Source organism: Numida meleagris, chromosome 5 (genome assembly GCF_002078875.1).
Source record: "Numida meleagris isolate 19003 breed g44 Domestic line chromosome 5, NumMel1.0, whole genome shotgun sequence".
Lineage (NCBI taxonomy): Eukaryota > Metazoa > Chordata > Aves > Galliformes > Numididae > Numida > Numida meleagris.
In genome coordinates this window covers 54,368,282-54,392,419 of record NC_034413.1, presented here as the reverse complement: position 1 = coordinate 54,392,419, position 24,138 = coordinate 54,368,282, and the positions used below count along the sequence as shown (strand labels likewise).

Genomic DNA, 24,138 nt, shown 5'->3' with positions numbered 1-24,138 from the left:
ATTCTTAGCACATATTTTACACATTGGATCAAGTCTTGCAAGGGTTTTCTTTTATTATTTATAAGATAGTGTGCTGTCTTTCTGCTGAAAATGAGATGGTCTGCATGAGGAAAAAGGTAAAAGAAAAGCAGAGAAATGAAAATCAGATATTCCCTAATGATATTTAAAAATAGAAATTTTGCTACTGTTACATACAGCATGTTCCATCTTTTGAGATTTAATGGCTCTCTTGTGGTTTAATGGAGAATTACTTTCAGTAATTGATTATTAAAATTTAAAATTGCTAACCATCTTCATTATTAGATGAGCGAACATGTTATCCTTGTAATTAAAAAAGCTTGAGATTCACTTTCATCCTGTTGACAGAATGGGCAGATAGTCTCAGCACTCCAGTGTGATGGTTTCAGGGTTCTTGTTTGACAAAAATAGCCAGCAAGTTATTTGATGATGAGAATGCAGAACATCCACAGAGACTGAGCAAAAAATAATGAACAAAGATAAAATAATAATAAAAAGCCCTACAAACTAATTAAAGTTCTCAGTTCAAGCTATCAAAGGCAGAACATATAGAGTATATTTCAATGAATTTCACTTACGTTTAGGAAGAGAAAAAAGTACACACATTTTTTGTGTTACAAATACATACTATGCAACACAGGAAACTTTGTTTTCCTGGATGCAGAGCTATTTTCTGCTTTTGGAATTCAGTCCAACCTGCAGTAAAACAGAGATGCTTCTGGGATGAATCTGAAGACTACCATCTTCCTCCTTTAAAAAGCCTTACAGCTGACTGAAAGGAAGGAGGCAGGCCTAATAACTTCAGTCATTCTGGAAGGTAGGGTAGGAGCACCCATTTTAAGATAAACTCTCAATTACAGCCTGAAGGATTGAGAGTTTGCACAAGAAGTCTAGTTTGTTGGCCTTTCTGTTGATGCTACCAACACTTAGCTCCTAACTTTAATACCATAAGCAGAATATAAGAAAAATTGGAAAAAATACTTAATAAAGATTTTTTTTTTCTTTTTGGTATGAAAGTAACACAAAGCCATCAAAAGTTCAAGACTGTTACACAATAGCAATGTTCCAATCAGTCTGAATATCTTCTTTTCATTCTATACATTTAATTGCACTTTCTTTGCCAGAGACATTACTTGCACGAATATATTGGTACATTTTCTCCAGCTTCTACCAAGATGAGAAAATTAACACCCACGTTGCTTATCCTGAAAAGCACAGAGAATTTTCCACAAGATATTGCAAATGACTTTCAAAAGCAATTTCCCCACTGTAATTAGGGTAGAAAAATACTCTCTCAGTACAATTACATTGTATGCTCCAACCAAACAGTCATATCAGCATCAAGTCTCCATAGGTTATATCTGGAGTAAAGTTCTCAAGACCCACAGTATTTACAAAACATTCTTCTGCTGAGTTCTTGCTCAGGACAGTTTTCACCTCATTCCAAAGCCTAGAAATGCTACTCCGCATATTGGCACAGGTAGCACCATCTCAGCACAAAACAATCATAGCTTCAGAATAATAAACTGCAGGCATAAAGGCACTGATATGTCATTTCCCAGTAACACCTTGGGAAGTAATATCAATAATACTTGCAATATATACCATGTAGGGGATTCCCAGATCCTCAGCAGAATATGCTCCAATAGATAACAAATACTGGTTTTATTTCATATAATTAGAACAATAAGTATATTAACTAAATTATATACAGTTTCACTTTCCAGTATTAAATGTGTGCTCACTTTCATTATCATATCCTGGAATGGTTTAGCTACAAGCAGTCCTTATGAGCATTACTGCTGATTCAATCTTAGTACTTAAAGGTGCACCATACCGCATCCCCATTATAACACTACAAGAATTATGCTACAGGGGCATTACTAGAGTTTGAACCATAGAGGAGATCAAATAAACAGATATGGCTTGGTGAGAGAGCCTCAAGACCCAAATATCCATGATACACAGTCACACAAAGCAAGTACAAATATCCACGCTATCACACAATGATAGAGAGCACATGTAAAAAGATCAAATGCTTATGCTTTCCCTTCCCTAAGTAACTCAACAGAGTTTCCTGTATGAAAACCCAAAATCTCTTCAACTTCACCAGAGGAAGCATCTCCAAACAATACTTATTAAAAATACAAATTGCTCCAATTCAATATGTCATTAACTAATGTTGGATTACAAACCTATTGTCACTCCTTCATGTGATACTTTGGGTATCATTTGGATGTTTGGCTCTGTGCCTAATTACAGCATTGGAGACCCAAACCTTCAAGGCTGGCCTTGTGTCCTCCTTCCCTCCTGAGAGCATTTCTCCTTGTCCTTACATGGCACTTCTTCCTTATTATTAGCAACAGAATACTCAAAACGTACTCCGAAGACAAACATCTCTCTGTCAGCAAGACAACAGAAATGAACTAATCTTGCAACCTATCTTTTTTTGGAAGCCCGTTTACATTAAATTCATCTTCCTGCTCTTAAATTATGCTATGTAAGCATATTGCTTATACATGTAGGAAACCTCTTTTCCTCTCCTTGTTTTGGTAACTGCTCAGTCCTGGGTCCAAGACACATCACCCTGCCCTAGCTGCTTTCCATTCCACTAGCATTTTAAATTACTAGCTTAAGGATTTGGGGATTTTATAGATTTATGTACAGTGAAAGAGTGAAGAGAATTAACTGGTTTCTTTCCAGTGAATCAGCTGAAATTATGTGTAATTAAATATGGAGATTTCTTTAGTCAAGATATAACAAAAACAACAACAACAACCAGATTCTTAGACTAGCTTAGAAGCAGTATCAGGAGCCTAGCTGCACCGACTACAAATACTTGTTTACATGTTTTAAAGAAGCCTGTTCTTGGAACAACATAGAAGCATCTACAATGGAAAATTCTTTTTTAACCTTCATAGAAAATGTGGGAAGTGAAGGAATTTACTTTCAATTCTAATTAGAATCTCAGAATGGAGAGAATACAAAAATAAAGAAAAAACACAAAACCCCATACAGCTTCTTTTTTGCTTCTTCTGGATAGAGATGAAATCTGAGGCTAATGAAACTTTACTATTATGTACTATTAAAGATTACCATCAGAATTTCTCATTCATATCTATATTAACTCAGGTAATGAAAGAATCTATCAGATTAATACTTACAGAAGGATGCACAAGTCCTTGGGTTCTACATTTGAAAGAGGTGAATTTAAGAGATGAGAATGTTTTCCAGTAGCTTGCCTATCTTCTAAGGCCTACCAGATTTGCGCCTTTATGACTGAAGCCCCAGTTTGAATATCAGCCCAAAAGAGAAAGTTGGAGCACCGTGACAAGTTTTTCCAGACAGTGCCAGCAACACAGCCAGATAAGATGCAAACTTGTCCTACTGACAGCTCTCAAATAAGCTTGGAAAATAACCTTCCAACTAAATTTACACTTTTGTTTAGAGCTAATAACTTCAGCTGATAGTTAGAATAAGCTACCACAGAACATTTTTCTCCATGCTATGCCATAGTCTATGTATTCTCTAACTTTAAAAGCCTATCATAGAATCATAGAATTGCTCAGGTTGGTAGAGACCTTCAAGATCATCAAGTCCAACCACAACCTAACCATACTGCTCTAACAACCCACTGCTAAATCATGTCCCTGAGCACCACATCCAAATGGTTTTTAAACACATTCAGGGATGGTGACTCAACCACCTCCCTCGGGAGCCTGTTCCAGTGCTTAAAAACCCTTTCTGTAAAGAAGTTTTTCCTGATACCCAACCTAAACCTCCCCTGGTGCAACTTGAGGCCATTTCCCCTTGTCCTGTCACCAGTGAGAAGAGACCAGCCCTGCTCTCACTGCAATCACCTTTCAGGTATTTGAAGAGAGCAATAAGGTCTCCCTGCAGCCTCCTCTTCCCCAGACTAAACAGCCCCAGTTCCTTTAGTCTCTCTTCGTAGGGCATATTCTTCAAGCCCTTCACAAGCCTTGTTGCCCTTCTTTGGACCTGCTCCAGCACCTCCATGTCCTTTCTGTACTGAGGCGCCCAAAACTGAACTCAGTACTCAAGGTGGGGCCTCACCAATGCCAAGTACAGGGGCAGGATCACTTCCCTAGTCCTGCTCACCACACCATTCCTGATACAAGCCAGGATGCCACTGGCCTTCTTGGCCACCTGGGCACACTGCTGGCTCATATTCAGCTGACTGTCCATCGGCACACCAAGGTCCCTTTCCATCAGGCAGCTTTCCAGCCACTCCTCCCCAGGCCTGTAGGGTTGCCTGGGGTTGTTGTGACCAAAGTGCAGGACCCAACACCTGGCCCTATTGAAAATCATACTATGTACTTTGGCCCATAGATGCAGTCTATCCAGGTCCCTCTGTAGTGCCTTTCTATCCTCTGGCAGATCAACACTCTCACCCAACTTGGTGTCGTCTGCAAACTTAGTGAGGATGCACTCAATCCCCTCATCAAGATCATTGATAAAGATGATGAATAGGAGCGGCCCCAGTACCGAGCCCTGGGGGACACCACTTGTGACCGGCTGCCAGCTGGATTTAACTCCATTGACCACAAGATGCTACAAGCTATGCTACAACCTGTGCAAGTACAATAATGCAGAGTACCACCAACTGAAAATAAGACTTCTTTATATATTGTTACCCTTTAGTATTATAATAAACTATTAGGTGATTGAGATTTTACACTGTTATCTTCACCAAGAAGGCTTACGTCAGGATTTTCATTCTGTTCTTGTAACCATGACAATTGCTAACTATAATATAGCCATCCTTTTAAAAATATCTTCATTAACATAAACTGTATCAGCTTCAGTCAGTTTTGATCTTGCTGCAGGGAGTACAACCTTCAAAGTCTGATAACTATCTCAGCTAACTGTATTTTTATGCTACTGCAAACCTAACAATTGGTTTACTGATGCATTCAGCAAACAGGATTTGTGAAATTCCCTCAGTCGTGTTTTTCCATCTCTTTAAATCTATACCTGCTCGACTTGCAGAGTTTTCTTTAGCTCGCTAAATTCCTACAAATCCAATTCTATTACAGTGCCAGAGGAATTTATCTGTGTTTTTTGTTTTAGAAAACAGAGGCTGAATACAAGCAATGTTTGACACCTCTGAGAAAGCGACCCAGTCTGGCACATTGATGGCTGTGAGGCAGAAGCAGGCAGATTTACCAACAGACATGGGGAGCCTCCTGGGGTACACGGAGCTTCTGGCAGCTGCCCCACCACCACCTCCAGGCACTTGGAGCTCTGCACAAGTCCCACAGCATGCATGTACCATGGTGCATGGGCAGGGGACAACTCAAGCTTCTAAACCCAAAAGTTTGCTCTGAAAGCTCCTGGCATCTGTCATCTCCGTCTTCCTGCTCCTGCTGCACAAGGAGCTGGGCTTGACCTCACCAAGGAGGCCTCTTTTGACGTCAGGTTCCTGTCCAATTGAATGCTGAGCCCCTCCCTCTGCTTTTGTTCTCCTTTCCCAGTGGTGGAGAAGAGTCAGTGGTCCTCAGCAGCAGACTGACAGTCTCTCTTTAATGAAGTTGTTCACGAGCAAGAAAAATAAGATACCTGAATTTTGTGAAACTACAGTAAAGGGCCTCCAAATGGCCAATTTTAGTTTTACAGTGTTTTTTTTAATCAGAGGTTAGGGGAAAATAATTAAAGACTGAAAAAAAGATGAAATAACACACACAGAAACAAAGAATATCAACGACATTCATACCAATGTTTGGCTAATCAAGCAATAAAACCATCAACTTCATACAGTATTAACTGTATCATCTGGGCCACAAAATTTAAACAGAAAACTTAAAGTACACACCAACTGAGGATCAAGTTCTAGTTCAATAGCATTCCCAGAGTACTGTATTTGCACCCATGGGAATCAAGATGATGGACGTACAGAATCTTACAAGCATGATATACATACCAGGTATCATGTTATGGTACGTATGATGGAACTAACAGTCTTTATTTGCTCTCTCTCCTGAAAATATTTTTTCCCTCTTTGCAATGCTTTATGAACCTTGTCACTATTTCTGTTTGCGCACAGGATCAATGAATGAAAGTTTTTTGGGGCAGAGTGGTCATACACACACTGGCTCACTACTTCAGTGGCCACAAAATGTTCTCAAGCCAACAGGATAAGCACATGGCAGCCCTCATTCAGAGCCACAGGAAAGAGTACATAGAATCATAGAGTGGCTTAGGTTAGAGGGGACCTTAAAGATCTAGCTCCACTCCCCCCGCCGTGGGCAGGATTGCCAATCACTAGAGTAGTTAAAGTACATTTAAATTAACTGAGAACACAGCACACTGAAACCAATTCCTCTTCTGTTCCTTACGCAATTCCTTTTTTTTTTTTTCCATTCCATACATTTTCACAGATACGGTGATCACAGTGCCTGAACTGTTACATATACTGTTACATATAGTTTAGCACTCAAAGCTTGTAATTTAAGGGACATGATAAATCACAAATAACATATGCAGAATACAGAAAATTATATTAACCATCATCAGGCTACAAAAGCATGCTCACCTCTGAGCACGTGGATAGCTCACTCAACAAGACTTTTGCCATTGCTTTATAGCACATTAGATAGCTTAGGTTAAAAAAGTTTGGTTTCTCAGTCCCATCTTTTACAAGAAGAGTGCTGAAAGCCTGGAGCCAGTCTCAGACTGCAGACCAGCAGCAGAGTATGTTACAGTTCCCTGCTGTGCCCAACACACTGATGTGAGAAGCGTGAGAGAACAAGGACAAAGCTTTGCCTCTCCAGCTCTAACAGTTCTGGAGTGCCCTGTGTAGCAGCAGAAGCAGCTATGCCATTATTTATCTAGACCAACCTAGAACCTGGAGGGCCAACTGGCCAAATGAAGGACATCAACTGAAAAAATAAGTTGAACTGTCATGTTGTGTCTGGAGCCAAATCAATACAGAACAGCAATTTTTTTCTGCCAGGAAGAAAAAAATAACAAGCACAGCTTACAAAACCGATTAGGTAAAAAAACAATTTTAACAGTTGTCTTTTGAGGTAAGGAAGACTGAGACGTGTTTGAGCAATATAAGTGTCTTACTACAGAAACTTGCTGAAAGCTGCAGCTCAAACGGGATGTTTTCCCCTTTATGAAGGATTTTGATAGAGGCACTATTTTGATTAAAACCCAGGGAAAAGCTGAAGTCATAGAGCAGACGGAACAGCTCCTGCTCAGAACAGTGAAAAACAAATATCCCATTGTTCGTAGCTGCTCTGATCCAAGGCCACATTAGTTTTCTGTGGTATTAGGCAACGGCTGCTTAAAAACTGTCTTTCTGCAGTCCAGGGGACAAAAACACAGTGGTATAGATCATCACTTTTCTGACGACGCTAAAAAACCTAGGATGTAGTTGAGCTGCTAATAAAGCCTGCAAAAGCCACTTTGTCACACCCAACATGCTCTTCCCGTGTGTCTTCAAGGCATGTTATTCCTTTTTAATCATACATTACCTGTTAGCAGCTCTTTGTCAGGAGATTTACAGCCCCTCTGCCTTTGCTGTGTAGGAGGTAGCTGTCACCCACTCTTTTAGCTTCCTCCCTCAAATCCTGCAGAAAAAATCTCACCCTCTACTCACAATTGTCCCTCACTGCTCAGGAACCACTTATCTCCTCTCATCTGGGTGCCCAGCATATTTGTTTTTATTTTAAGGTGGAGCTGAGCAGCCTTTTACACCTGCCTGCCTAGTTCATACAAACACTGGTCAACCAACATGGAGACTTCCCGGGCCTCTGCGGCTCCACAAAAATCAAGCTGCTACATCACACCTGCTTGAGTATTGCCAAAGCTCATGATCCTTTTGGATCTTCACATCACTCTTACAGATTTTCATCTGTAAACCAAGTACAGATCTGTGACCTTCCTTCAGTCTCTCTTGCAAAGGAATTTTGAGAGCAATAATTGCCACATTTTGTTTCAATAGGATTTTTACTGCTATTAAATTTAAACCAAGTATGAGTTGCAAATTGCTTCTAGCCTAGGGCAGACACATCTTACTCCAGGGCTTAATACTTTATTTGACCCTAGTTTGACTTCATATCAGGATCTACAAGACTAATCAGATGGGTGGCTTCAAAGAGGCTTCAGGCATTAGCTTTCTAGGCCTTTTTCTCAGAAACTGTTCCTCTTTGAACAATCAAAATAAATAGTAGTCAGTATAAAAACAACAGTGCAACTGTTTCCAGAGGGTTTTCATTTTATTTATTTATCTCCAAACAAGAGTGCACCACATAAGGACCTGCAAGTCCTTCATACACAACAGTGACCTTCCCTAAGAAACGTTAGGCATAATGCAGCAACAGGGGTGCTACTATAATACCAATGTGGACAAGCAACTTAGTTGCATGCAATACTCATTCCTCCCTTTCAGGAATTCTGACTTCTTACGGAGTTGAAAACAAACGCCTACAATAAATAAGCCTACACACAGCAAAAATTATATTTTGCATTTATAGTAACTTTCTGATGAATACAGATACACAACTCTTACAGGGTCTGAAAGCCTGAGGTCTTCCTGTTCAGTAATGATGCTTAGCATCTGGGAAGGCTATAGGAAATCACCCTATTACATTCCTGACCTATTTGCCAAAATTCATACTCTTAGTAGCTTATGGATGGTGATAGATGAAGCTGCTTTTTCATCTCTGTTTGCATGCTATCCCTAAAACTCATGAGGTTATTAACCTCTGTTTTTCAGCATCTAATAGATGTCACCAGAATAAAACAGTCTTAATAAATGCATCCTGGAACATTTCGTTTGGAGCTAAGGTACCATATGTAAAAAGGAAAAATAACGATAAGTGATAAACGGGATAAAGATTTTAAGGAAATTTTATTGTATTTAATTAATCTACCATTTTTACTAAGTTGCTTTCAAGTGAAATGGCTTTTTACCAACTCCTTTTGAAAAGGTTAGAAGGGTATTCCCTGAGCTACAATCATTAGCATATAGATGTCTCTAAGTGTTAATTTCTGTTTTCACTGAATGAATGTAATTTAAAATGAGGCCCTTTCAAATCAGTTAAATTTGGCCATTTGAGAAAGATAAGAAAAACGGACTCAAGCATGAACCCCAGCAAAACCTGCTTCTTAAGGATAAATATTTCACTGTTTAAGAGTGTCCATTGCCACATGCTGCAAATGATAGATTTCAGGAAAATTATGGGAAAGGGTAGAAGATGGGATTAAAGTCCTACCAGTAGGTGACAGAATCCATTAATAGGGTTAACACTTACAAAACAAAAAAGGGCTTATTTTTATAGTTCTGTTTTTAGAAGAGTGGTGAAAACCAACCTAGAAATTAGAGTTGTGGCAACTAGTGTTATACCTAAAGCAAACTCATCATATTTCTTCTCTTTCAGTTTTATGCAACAAAGGAAAAATAATTTAGAAATGGATCCAGCTCACAGTGGAATGAGTGACATACCAGCTGTCACCTTCAGCTGGATCAGGCTCAGGAGTAATTTTAAAATTTTCATTTTAAAATAACCTAATACAGGTTCAGTACAATGTACAGCAAATTTGACATAGTTGTCCATCTGGGCATGCCTTTTTCCCTACAAAGAGGGTCTCCAGCATGCACACGCTCCCTAACATAATTAATACAGACAGTAAAAATTCGTAATTAAACATGTCTCACTCTCCATCTTAAAACCATATTCTCACCAGATCACAACTTTGCTGAAATTACATTTTTCCAGAGTGATCATTTTCAGCTTGGATATCTTGGTACTCAGGGGACCGGACAGAGGCAGGAAACACACTTTCATCTTTGACAAGTTTTCTCTTGATAAATTCTTCAATTATGTAATCAGAGTGCTCCAGACCTTCTACACTTCGGAAAAGAAATACGAGATTGGGAAAATGAGTCATCCTAATCTGTAGATGCTTGCCTTGACACAACTACAAGGCTTTTGATTATACTTTCATTGCCAGCTTTTGGCAGATAAAATCCCCAGAAAATCTATTTGCTCTGAACATACCAGTATCTGGAGCATTCAGATCCAAGCCACATTTTCCTGGTAGAAGGATGTTCCTAAGGTTTGGAAGGCATTAGAAAGGAGACCTATTTGTTTTGTATCCATCCAAGGAATCAGGAAATTATGGAAGGGAACAGCACAAGGGCTGGCAAGTCAAGAGCAAAGAGTATGAGGAGATCCTAATGCTGTGTCAGTCCTTTTGCCTTAAGGAAAGAGAAACAGTAGATAGAAGATTGAGTCCGATACATGAAGGTTGAAGGGAAAGAATGTCAGATCATGAATACGTCCTCATCACCCACAACAAAAACACAAATCAAAAAATATCTGAAACCCAGTTTTTATGTTTTTGCTCTCCAGCAGAGTTAAACAGTATTCTCTGTCTCCTTCTTGCAAATTCTACAAGTTGCTCCATTAAGTCAAATAAAAGAAAGAAAGATGCATTCTGTAGGATACACTAGATGGATTTCTGTCCTGGTTTCAGTTTAAACTGTGTTGATAGCACACATGTTTTGGCTGTTGCTGAGTGAAGAGAAAACATCCAGGGCCAGGCCAGGTTGCCCCCTGTGGAAGAGCCCCCACCTTTATAGCGGCAAGGGGTGGGGCAGGGCCAGAATAGGAAGCCTGAATTAGGCCAAGAGTTGTTCCATACCATAAGACATCATGCTGAAGGCCATAGCACTGTGAGGAACTGGGTGGGGACAGCTGCTGCTCAGGGGTTGCTGGGCATTGGTCAGCAGGCAGCGAGTCATTGCACCATGGCTGTACTATTATCATTGCATTTTTGTTTTCATTTTCCTCTTCTGTCTTAGGAAATAGTTTTTATCTCAACCCACAAGTTCTAGTTTTATTCTAATTCTCTCTCTCATTCCACTTGGGGGGAGGGCAGTGAGCAAACAGCTGTGTGGTGCAGAGCTGCTGATGGGTTAAATCACAACAATTTACCCAAACAGAATCCAATACTGTTCCTTCAATACAAAATTTCTATATCTCCCTATTTTATAATCAAAACTAACTAATTGTACTGAAATAGCATTTAGGTTGCAGAGTAAACATTCAACAGGCAGGAAACACTATGTTAAACAAGCACTAGCAACTAAATTTGTGCCCAACATACTGTTTTGATTTCAAGTTGTCTTCCTGAAGAAGTTAATACCATCCTAAGTTTCCTTCTCTAAATACACTGGTTAATGTGTCTCAGCCACTCTCAAGATCTGTTCTCTTGCCTCCCCCCTCCCCTACAACAGCCAAAAGGCAGCTGATGTCAGCTGCAGTATGGATACAAGTCTATTTGTATTTGGACAAAGACCAGCAACATGATATATGGAATAAATTGAACAGATGGAAAGAACATACAGTTTTGATACTGCTTTTTACCCCAGCCACTTTTCTGCATAAGACTTGCTTGAAATATGCTGATTATGCAAACCCTGAAAATTAGCTTTACACTTTTCAAATGAAAATAAATACATTATCCGATCTAATATTAGCGGCATATAAGCAGACCAGCACCAAGGTGGCATTGCTATGAATCACTGCTAATAAGTCCAGCTTGAGTCCGTCAGTCATGCAGGGCACTGCAGGTACCCCCACTCTCCACACCCAAATTGGCCCCAGAAGGAAGGCAGAGGGAGAAGCAATACAGAAAAACAAGGAAGGGAGTGAGTACGAGAGCAAGACTGACCACCTAAACACAGCTTCATAAGGTTTTCCAAGGTTACTTTATGCATGAACATTTTCTGAACTATTTTGGATTCAACAGCGCTCTTAAAAGTATTTACTTGTAAAAGGTTGAGTGGAAGTTAGTAAATAATCTTCCACAGTTATGAGCAAGTCTATGTCATTCTTTTTCCAGCACTGTTAATAAATTCTAATTTAGAATTCTATTTTGCTTTCCTCTTGAAAGATATTCAGGAAAAGGATGCTGTACTTTTTTCCCCTTACTGAAATCCTAAAATTCTGTTATGATGGTTTTTTTTTCTACGTGTATTTCCCATACAGTTTAAATTTAAACAGAAATTTAAAAAAAATCAAGTTATATTTCTTCACATTATCTCTTCTACACCAAAAATGTAAGAATGTTCATCGCAGAGTTGTAAATAAAAGCTTTTTTTTTTTGCAAAGCCCTTCATGTAAGCAGAGCCCTTGACTGTTCTTAGCGTGTATGAAATGTGCACAGTCTTTAGAAATGCAGATAATCAAAAAAAGAGCCACTAGGGACACAAAGTAATAACATTAGCTAATGCCACACAGTAATGTTTATTTAACAAATCTGTGTTGCATGCCTGACATTTCCCCTGGCATCAATTTATTTTGTTTTGCTTTTCTCTGATAGCAGCACAAATGCATTTAAAATGTAAACTTATTTTACACCTACCAAAGTGTATACACAATATAATAAAAACATATACATCTTTTTTAATATCTTATGGGAATACATACTGGAGATGTGCAGAAAACCCGACAGCCAAAGTAAACGATCTAGATTATGGAAAATGTTCATTTTTAGCTTTCCCAATAGCTACTAAAGCTGCAATTGTCAATGCACTGTACATCGCTGCATTATGTTATTTATAAAGTGCCGCAATGTGACAAAATGATGCTATCCATCAGGATCTAATCTTAAGTGAAAGTGGCAAGGGAAGCAGAGCGGATGGAAAAATATCTTTGCCGTCCATTCAAACCGGCAGTTTGGAATGGCTAGAAATGGCAATTTTTAGAAGTTTAATTTACCGATAATGTGTAAAAGTCTACACAAATGATGTGATGAACCAAACTGGGAAGAAAAGTTTCTACTTTCAAACTTCACAGTAACCGAGCCATTTTGCACTCCGCTTTCCTCCAGCCACCCAACACACGGTTTCATTCAGGCCATACTTTCTTCACTGAAGCCCTAGATTTGTCATCCTTCCATTACAGGATCAGTGCCTTTTTTCCATTTGTAAAGCCAACCTAGCCTGCTTTCTTCAAGAAGTTCTGTTTAACTTTCCCTCTTCTTTGTTGTCCAGCAGTGTTTTATCTTTACTACCTCAGACCATTTCAGAACAACGAAATCCCAAATTTTATGCTTTCTTCTTCTAAAATGCATTCTTCAAGTTTCAAACAACACCAGTGACATCAGATAACACATCAGGCAGGTGTACAAAAAATATAAAAATTGAAAAGTGAAATTAAATTCAAAATAATGGGACAGCATAACCTGAAGCATGCACAAGCAATGATAGGCCACCAGATAGATGTTACTACTCTAAAAAACAGTTCAATGCATAGTGGAGGTCAGAAAAGCAAATGGAGCATTAAGAATCATAAAGAGGAAAAATGAGAACAACAAAAAAAAAATCAAAACATTATGTCACTTTGTAAATCCAAATTTACTCAGATATTCCACTCTAAGCACAGCTCCGATAACCTCATTATAAGAAAGCAGAGCTCAGAAATGCTCAATAATAATCAGATGTATAAAAAAAACTTAGAAAAGAAAGAGAGCTCAACTTGTCTGCTTGTCTCTCTCCCAAGAGAGGAGAGTTACACCAGAGTCTGGAATGTAACGAACGGCGAGGAACAGGTGACCACGAATCACCTGCTCGCCGCTTCTTGCTTACAACTGCTACAGACAGCAATTAGTAAACATGCCAGGCAGCACATTTTATAAAACACTTCTTCCACATAACAAGAAACAAAACTTTTCCTGAGAGGTGGTGAAAACCAAGTGTATTAATGGGACCAAACCCAGCTACAAACAATTGATGGTCTGGTAACTAATTAACAGCTGATCAGCTACAGCCTCCCCTAAGGAAGCTCTCCAATGACTGACTGATGACACAAGGGAGGGTACCTCTACGTAACTCCTGTTTCCCATTCCTTTTATTCAGCATTAGCAATTAACACAGGCAGAAAGAAAATACTGAGTCAATTTCACTTGATATAATTTTGAGACCCTACCAGAAATAGGTAATGACCACCACCTCAGAGTTACTTCCCCATGCTGTCCAGTATTTTGCAGATGAGGGGAAGATTCTTCCTCTCTCAGGGGAGCTGTTGCTATAGGCAAAGGACTATTTGTCTTTTCAATTTTGTTTAATTTCTCTGATGCCATTTTGCTTTCTACATCACTCACACAGAGCCAGTCAGCCTGTGTTTCTACCTCCCGCAATCATTAGAAAACTTTCAGGCACAGGAATTTGGGGCAGGTTTCACAGGAGAGAGAGGATACAATAAAATTATTCTTTGAACCCCAAAGAAATTTTGGCCTTCAAATAATCAAAATGAGCTCATACTTCCTACTACAGATCAGAGTATTTAAGAGTGGAAGATTTAAAGTACATTGAGAGGAGCAGGTTTAATAAGGAATGGTACACGTGAGGATGCTTTTGATTATAGTGTGAAATTAATACTGTTGGTTTTTGTTGTGCAGTTTAAATTATTGTTAGGAAAAAGACCTGGATATGGAAGCTATTTTATAACATGGGAGTCTTACTGCTTTTGCTGCTGCATCAGAATCCGGAAGAACACACTAGGACACGCTGCCATATGGTCATATTTGCTCAGTTGCCCAGCTCCATCTATTTTCTTCCCCAGCGTGAGCACATCTTGCATTGCGCAAAAAAACCAACATTAAATAAAGAGGTATTCTTCTGAGTATAATGTATCATTTAAAAACCTGTTAGCCCAGATATAAATATCACTGGTCACTTATTTGACTGATGACTCCTTTGCATAGCATAAAAACAGAACGTGGATGCTTATCCAAAGACATAAGGTATTTTTGCATTACAAAACCACTCTGTAGGTAGGAATTGTTGCAACTAAATGCCATCAACTTTTTTTTTTTTTTAAAAGACACTAATATTTTTGGTACACTACTAAACACTGTTGGTATGTATGCTGTACATAGGTTTACTTCAGAAATTTCCATAATTTTCCATGCTGGTCACCAGTATTCTACCTACCACTTGTTCAAGTTCTACGCAATTCTTACAAGTTCACCATCTTAGAATCAGTTTAGCTAATGTCCAATATAAAGCAAACAAGTCAAAATACACCTCCTTACTTGAGCCTTATGTTTCACACATGCACAATTCTTTTCCTTCTGGAGATCAACAGCAAATAACTTGGCAGGAGTCAGTTAAGAAGTGGAAGATACCTCCAAGAACCAGGTACGCAGATTTTTGGTCCTTCCTCACACAGATTTAAGCACTCTTACCTCTTGCTCTCTACTACCTCTGAACAAAACTAACGTCATTCTGTTAGCAGAGGAAAATTTCTTACCCCAGTGAATTTTACTCGCTGTATTTTTTCTACATTTGTGATGTACCGGCCTTTATCATTCTCCCTTTTCCTAAAGATATTTTTCAACAAAAATACTGGGCAATGTAGAAGAGTTTATGTCAAAGTAAGGTAGTTAAGGACTGTAGTCTGTGCTGTTTTCATTCCCTTCCTCAACGCCCATGTTGTTTATCCTTATAGCATCACTCTAGTCCTTTCCCTGCCACAACCATTTCTCCTAACCTGCCAGCTGCCCTTGTCTGCATCTGTTATTGGCTCTAGTTCAAGTTCAAAAACCTTGAAAAGATACAGGCAAGATTCCTATTGAAAATCCATGGTGCAGGTCATTATTTTGGGTTTTGGAAGTTTCAGCCCTAGAGAAAGTGCCAAAGCCACTACTTCTCAAAGTCTCGCATTTTTCTACTATATATAAAGCATCTCCCAGGCATATAAGAATCCTTTGGTTTGGATGCACATGTTGTTTTCAATATTATTTGTTATCTAAAAAAGAATTATTTTTTATGCACTCCTATTGCACATTGTTTCCATGCCCCTTCTTACAGCAAAGATACCAGAGCAGAATGTATTACAAAACTTAAATTGAAGCAGGAGTCTAATTCAAAACATGGGAAAACATGAATGCTTTCGGACTGTCAGAAAAGTGCTGCTGACTAACACATTTGATTTAAATAAGAAATTTACCCTCCCTCCTCTTCCCACTACCCACAGATAACATATACATTTATTATCAGAGAGATGAAAATCTGTTTGAGAACACTAATTAGAAATAAAGTAGTGCTTTGCACAAACAAATTCTCCTTTACCAGATGGTTCCACTAATATTCACTAATAGAAAGCCTGTTTAAGGAGCTTATGTTCAGTTAGATTGAAAGAGGCCAGGAACAGCACAATTATGTCAGCAATTAATCTCATTAGAAAGATTCTGTGTCAGTTTTGTCTGGGAACTCCGTACCTTTTACAACTTTACTCTGTGCAGATCTCATTTCTGCAGAGCAACATGCCTGACAGCCCTTCAGCAGCAAAGCTGTATTTCTGGCTGTTAAGACAAGGTCTTAACTGGAATCTCATCAATATTTGAGCATGCATGTATTAATGCGAATCCTTGAGGATTTACCTTATAGTTCTACCTCAGTCTTCCATTTATTATCAAAGTAAACATACTGTCTACCGATCAAAATTTTTGAACTGCTATAGGATGACAGAGTTCGGTCCACATATCAAAATCTTTATCGTAAGTACTGTTTCTATTGGCAAGTTACTGATTTATCTCAAATGCCAAAGCTCCATCGTGTTTGTCTGTCTGATTCTTTATTGCAACATCACTCAGAAAAGAAGCCAGAGGAATATTTTATGAAAAATATTTTAATTCAAGGTTATTTTCACATTGGTTCATGCAGTAGAGAAAACAACTGCATCACTAGCCAGTTGTGAGAAGAGGAAAGGGAACAGACACACCTAAGTGTGAAACAATCCCTTCTCAAGCAAATGCAAAGTAGGGCCACAGAAGACTTACGAGCTACCTGCTAAATATGACAAAAATAAGTGATCAGATCATACACAAAAAATTTGGATACGAGCAGTAAGAAAAAATATATTCTTGCCTGCTCAAATTTGTAAAAAGGAAAAATCACATTTTATGTTTCTTCCTAAGAACTATTCCAACTCAAAGTCTTGTCCTTGCTCAGTTCCTTTCAGTCACCTAAAGACTTTTTGTTATCTTTCCATACTCTTTGCGGTGGGATTTCTCATTACTGATCTTCATTTACAATTCTTCTAGCTTCTGAATATCATCTTCTTTCCACCTACACAGAGTGGACCAATAGAACCTTTCCTCCTCCTTCCTCCCACACCGATGAGAAAACAAGCCTGAGGTCACAGCCAGCTGCATCTTGTTCCTCGGTAGAGTCTGTGCCCATAGGCAGAATGCTCTGCCTTCCCATGCTGGCTACACTTCCTCCAAGTTGGGCTAATGCAAGTCCCTAGTTTCCTGAAAACAACTCGAATATGCCTTTACCTTGGATGTGCCCTGACACAGAGGTACTGAAATAAGTGCCTCGTACTCGTGAAGATTTTGTGTGTTCAGACACAGCATTAATAGAACAAGAGAGCCGATTCCCCAAGACAAATGCTGCAGTCAAGATATTTTAACTAACATTCCTGCTCCTGGGAAACATTGCAAGAACACCACACAGAGGTACAGCCTAAGGACAGTTCATTTTACTTCTTTAGAAAAGAATGGTGTTACTGAGCTTATTTAACACTTCAAATTTTTATAAAATGCATATGTTTTTAAAAATAATCTGCATTATGAAGTTTATGACATCATGAAAGATTCTTCAAAGTATTTTTTAAACTGTCCCAGTTATATATGTGAAGAGAAACTATAAAAATCAGAAGAACAATTCTTAAATTAGTACAAGGGCAGAGCAACAGCTTTTTTCAAAAATGGCTTTTATGCTGAACATGTTTGCAGTTTTCAAATTTATGGGTGTAGCTGTCAACATGTATATTCACTTTTAGAATATCGTCCTGGCTTAATGAGGTCTCCTGGAATGATTTCTTTTTAATAAAATTTAACACACTTACGTATCATTTCCACCTTTCTACTATTTTAATTTTAAATGCCCGCACTACTCTTTTGCAGAGAGATAACGGTGAAGTTTGGTTTAGAACTTTACAGTGCATTTAACTACTTCAACACTTCCAAGTCACCCAACTTTCAGCGAAACTTCCAGGTAATGATTGTTACTGTAAATCCTTATCTTCAACGTAAGAAACAACCCAGAAGAAGTCACAAGACAACATTTTAGTTACAACGGCATACCATCACCAAATGGTGCCACATTGCAAAACAAATAAGATTTCTCACTAGTCACTCTAACTTCACCCAATCCTCATAGTTCTCACACATACCATGCCTCTATCCCACTTCTTCCTGGCTCACCCTTTCTGCACGTCTCTGGTTTATGCTGACATTTGTTAGGCAAGGCAGCACATTAGAGTCAAACACACACTCCTCAGAACAAAAGTTTCCCTGCAGCATCTATCTGCTGAGTGATGCATTCAGAGTTGTTCCATAAAAACCACTGCTGTTTCACAAGCTCAAAACTGCTCCACAAGACTCCACAAGTGATTGACAGTGACAGTTCTTAAATTCATATGCACCCCTGCAAGAATGCCTCAAATGATGGGTCAAACAGATTAAGACTTCCCCCCCCCCCCCCATAAGCAATTGAAGTTATTCTCTCACCTCTTCTCCTCCATTTCATCTTCTCGTTCATTCTTTCAGCTTTTGGGGTTTTTCAGGGTTGAAACGGCCACAGCCCAATTGACTAAACTGCTCTGTTTCTCTATGCTTTCTCTTGGGGCTCCTTTTCTGAAGTCTCTTCAGGTTCTCTCTTCAGGAGCTCTTTCTCCGTTTCATTTTTTCTTCTCTTGAACTACCCACACACAGTCTGATATGTGATAAAGGCAACCTACCCCTCTGTAAAGGTGCTCAGTTACCCCAATCCCAACTTCTTGGGATTTTCAGCAGTACGTGTCCATTCATCCATTCAGTACCATGTTTTCCAACATTTGATTAATTAACTGCATATACAGAAACCATCCTGCTTCCAGATTACACGAAAGTTTGCAAAAAGAACTACAAAGCAACAACTCTCTTCATATAACAGTGAAGGCATTTTCCCCTTTTTATACTGTAAGTTATAGGAAGACACATAACTGACCAAAGAAATATTTCAAAGAGAAAGAGATGAACTTATGCAGTGAGACTATGAAATAATTATACACAGAGGGAAAAAGTTGAAAATCCAGTAGAAAGTTCTTGAAATTCCTTGAATCTGCATGATGGTGAAAGCATGTTCATACCTCCTTGTGTTTCTAAATTCATCTGAGCAACATTATTTCTAAAAGGAAGAACAGAAGCAGAACACATTTCCACAGATTAAGGAGTATTTCATCATACAACAAAAAATCTAGAATGTATTTATTTACTACACCCACATTATCCTAAGCAAAGAGATACTGCAATTCAGCTCTACATCTTTGCTATGGGGCAATGGCCATCTGTACTACCAGCACTGTTTGAAGTTGTCTGCTAGCTTTATTTCTAGCAAAGACAAAGAGACAATTAGCTCACTCCCACAATGCTTTTTAGTTCCCAGCTCTACAGTGCTGAAGGATGAGGAACTTTTTATTCAGAAGTATCATACATATATTTTCACAAGGCCAAAGCTATTTCAAATATAGTTTCCTACTGCAAATCTGTTCCTGTAAAGACTTTGGTGGTTTCCTCTCCTTCCTCACCCCCTCCCTCCACCATGGATGTAGAGTTTTTTTTATTTTCTTGGGGGAGTGATTGTTTGTTCTTTTATTTGCTGGGAAGGTACTTGGTTTGTGCGTGCATGCTTTTTTTCTTTCCCCTTAATCACGCAATACAGGATAACAAGTGCAAATCATAATATCAATGTACAAGTAATGAAGAGGAGAAGAACCCCTAATTTTTCGTTCAACTTCATACACTTCTCTTCATTTACCTCAAAATATTGCTATTGTTCAGTCATAGTGAACCCAGTGACCACAGTCCATCATTAAATGTAATATCAGCTACAATTTCCACTTTAGAACCAAGTGAAGTATCACCTTATTACACTTTGTGAATTTCCTCAAGCCCTCCAAGTTATTTTTGACATCTTTGACTTTGATCCTGCCAACACTTACACACATTATCTTAAGCATACTGAAATCCTTCACATTATACACAGCACACAAACAAGCACATACATTATTTCAGGAGTAAGGACTTCATTAATTGTTCAGCACATAAATGAACCCCTTCGTATGTTACACGCATGGGTTAGAAAAATCACTCCGATGACATATCTATTGTTGTTCCAAATGTTAATATCTCTTAAAATTAACTTACTCTTCCACCCTCCTACATACATGACCTCCTTTACATTTTCCTTAAATGCCTAAAAATAGCTAATTCTGCATATGGTCTGAGCACCACAGCCCTGTACCATGTAACTGAGGAGAGTATTTTAGTTTGAATAGCTGACCTCACATCCATCATCATAAGATATTTTTCCACAATTTCTCTCTCATAACATAGATATTTGGCATACGCTGTAGATATTGTGGCAATTACAGAACTCTCTAAAAATTAACAAATAAGGTATTTGGGTAAATAAATAAAGTCTGAAATCCCAGCTGCATCCTATTATGTGGTAAGAGCCATTTGAAATAATTAGTTTCCTTTTCTTCATTTTAAGAATTTTTTTTCCACATTAGAAATTTTTTGTTATCATTAAAAACAACAAGAGTCCAAACTCCTGATTCTACTTGGGAGCACTTCAATCTACCCCATATTCAGGAATACCAGAAAAAGGGCTCATTCACGTTCTCAGCTTCAGCCACAAGGAAGAGAGCAGGAAGAATCTCATTCACTATCCTCTCAGTTTTTTCTACCAACTTGCATACTATAAGGAATACTCTTCACTGTGCCCTTTCTCTTTCCCCAAGTAGGTAGCTGGCATAATGGAAGGGGAAGCAGAAATAAATTTGTATTAAGTGGTGTTTCAACTTAGCTCAGGGCAAGAAGAAAGCAAGAAAAGAAAGATGTATATCTGACTTAACGCATCTTCCCCAGGTCTAGAGAAATGCCTCCAGGACTGTGCTCTGATAAAGAAGTTCCTAGGTCACAGTGTAGTTTCAATACACCAAAAGGCACGGTATTTGGGATAAAGAATGGGTGTTTTTACTTAGACATATACTCTGCTGCAAGATCCTAGCTGTACAAATTCAGTGGTGACAGTGATACAAATATCTTCCTTGAGTCTCACTCTACAAAAGGCTCTGCTCCAGCTCTGCTGCCTACTGCAGTCAGGTCTAGAAACATTAGTTGCCATAATTGAAGCCTAAATAACATTAACCACAGCATAATACTTGAAAATAAAGGCACTATAAATTATAAACAGAGCAAGAAAAACAAAAGTGACACGGGAGGTATATACCAACCTCTCCTCATAATTTCCACAAACACACTCTAAAGCCAACCAACTTTTGAGAGAGAAAAAAATATACAAAATGACATCACTTACAACAGTGCAGCTCCAACTGATGCACAACACCACTCCTTCAAACCCCTGCCCCCTCCATCACAGACCTCCAATAACAGACAGGCTCCCTAGCTCTGTTAGCCTCCAGCACCTGCAGCTCATCAGTGCCAGCTGATGGGTCACTACACCCTTTCCAGGAGACAACAGGTGCCGAGGGTCTTCCTAGGCTACTCAGAGTCCCTTTTGCATGAGGCCCACTGAAAGAGTGATCCCCAGAAAATGCTGGATACAGGTCCTACCTTAGCTTACACTTCATACACAGCAGCATCCCTCAGCCATACTCTTCAGTAGGGCTGCGCTGGGCAGTGAAAAAGTGGAGCTGAAAGGAAAGAGGGAGAAAAACATGAACTACTGGTAGCTTCAGCACTCCCTTCCCCTAGACAAGAGTCCCACTAGCTTCCCTGGGAATGGGACTAAGTGGGCCCACAGGGCTGCTGTTACCTATCCCATCGGCAGCAGTTCACAAGGACCACAGCTCACAGCCCTGGCCTGTAGACAAGTCTTGTCACATTCCATCCTACCTCACAAGGTCACTACAACCTAATATATTAGATGTGTCCACATACTAGCACCTGCTAGCAAGCCTCAAAAAGCTGCCAGCAGTGTCTGGCTCCAGCCACAGGGCTCCCTCAGGGCCCACAGCTAGGCACCCACAGCTTTCCCTCACCACAGCTGCTCTGCTACTGGGGCTCTCTTCCCTCAGGAAAGAAAAAGCCAGGCCCCAAGGGCCACCTCTCTTCTCTAGTTACTCCCTTAATGGGAAATAAAGTGGTTGATTTTATTTTCATGGTGGGAGGGGAGCCAAGGTCTCCTCCACGGCTACTCTAGCCGGCCTGTCAGCCGTGTCTCCCTCAGCTGGGTTCTGGAGGGCCCCTCCCCTACTTGCCACCTTGGGCACAGCTGTGAGTAGCAGCCTCATCTCACAGGCTCAAACTTTGCCTCATGGTGCTGCCCATCAGCCCACTCCTGTGCCCCATGCTCCCACTCCTTAGGCCTCACCTGAGCGGTTCCCATGGCAACTCAAGTGCCACACACATGCCTAAATTGAGCATATGCGTAACTCCAGTGGAATCTGTATTTTGGTACAGAAACTGCAGTTTTTAACTCTAAAGCATAGAGGAATGGTCTGTATTATCAGTGTTAGTCACAAAATTCTGTTTTGAAAATGCAGCTCATTAGTGGATTGAATTTTCCCCAAATGCTTAAAAGATTAATAAAATAATCAACTTAGCAGAGGGGGAAAAAAGCATAAACTATCCCTGTAAGGAAATCACTTTATTGCCTATACGTGTGAATGAGCTGTTTTAATACCCAGGTTCACTGCCTCCTCTGCGTTTAATCTCTTTCCTTTTATGTCCTAAAAGACTTTCAGGCTTTTTTAAAATTAATTATACAAATCATTAGTATTAAAAAGGTAATGGTTTCAAGAACAAGCTTCACAGACTATCTGCATATTTAATCATCTCTGCTAATAAATTTTTAATCACTCATTGAGTTCAGGTTCTTGTCTTGGAGCTTAACTTGATAACAAACCTAGCAACTGGTAGAACTAATTGGTACAGAGAAAGTGAATAATTTATAAGAGGAAAAAGCACTGGGTGTTCTGGAGGTGTGCAGAGACCACAAGTCACAGATATTTCTGGGAGGTAGCAGGAAAACAGTGGCTTATGACAGGAATTTTGTGATACACTGCTGACATCCAGAGGCCAACAGTCAATACTGTTCACGTGTGTGAACCGGGCTGTAAAGCACAGTGTAAAGTCAGATTCATTAAGTTTTAAATATTCATGCATTTCATTAAAGTTAACATTAATTGCACTATCATACACATTGATTATGCATAGATCATAAGTGTTAAACCTCTGAAAGCTTGTAAGTATGTTCAACTAATCGGGCATGTCCCATATTTGAGGATTTCAGTGAAATCTACAGCTACAAAATTGAAATTGGAAGCAAAATGCATTTCTGTGCTAAAGAATAGTAGTTTCAAATATCACAACAGTCATAAAATAATTATTTTATTAACCAAGCAAAAATTTATGTGAATTATATGCTGCTTCATATTTTTCTAAAATAAAGCAATAAAGGTAATAAAAACTATGTGAGATTTCTTACTGACAAATGGTAAACTGATTTGCAAGCTTCATGTATTAAATAGCTCTAAACAGTTAAATGTCAGTGAGTGGCTTTATTTAGATGGAGATGACTTTTTAAAAAAGTAGCAAAAAAAAAATAAAATAAAAGGTTATTCCTTTAAAATAACCTGATTCATGTCTTAAAATTAAGATGCCCCAAGCCCATATACACCGTAGAGAAATTCTACCCCCAGAGAAATACAAAATACTACAATTCCGTAACCAGGATGTAACAGACAACATTTGACAGAAATTCAATTATCCTTGAAAGGCCCCACTTGTAGTTAGTTACATATGTAATCCTCTTTTATTTAATGGGTTAAAGCTCTCTTTCAAAACGTTTAGTTTGATGAACTGAAGGCTTGTTATATGTCTAAAAATTCATTAAGTGACTTAAGATTGTTAAGTAAAAACATTCAGAAGTTAAAAAATGTCATTTAATGCTGCCCATGGAACCTTAATTCTGGCCTTATGTGTATATACACTATGAAACACTAGTGAATTAACTTTTAATCTCCTTTGAGCCAAAAAGATTTTAAGATTGGAAGCTAAAGC

At 38.9% G+C, this 24,138-nt stretch overlaps 1 long non-coding RNA gene across 3 annotated transcripts in view; it reads right to left on the bottom strand.

Moving 5' to 3' along the window:
• Window positions 1-22,330, bottom strand: part of LOC110400446 — a 64,511-nt gene extending 42,181 nt beyond the window's left edge. For 2 of the 3 annotated variants that reach the window (XR_002439850.1, XR_002439849.1), the window contains exons 1-2: window positions 21,890-22,330; window positions 21,688-21,767 (exon numbers count right to left, since the gene is read on the bottom strand). This is a non-coding gene — a long non-coding RNA (uncharacterized LOC110400446). Of the gene's footprint in view, window positions 1-16,171; window positions 19,235-21,687; window positions 21,768-21,889 lie in introns of those variants that run through there. The other variant, XR_002439848.1, reaches the window with a different exon arrangement.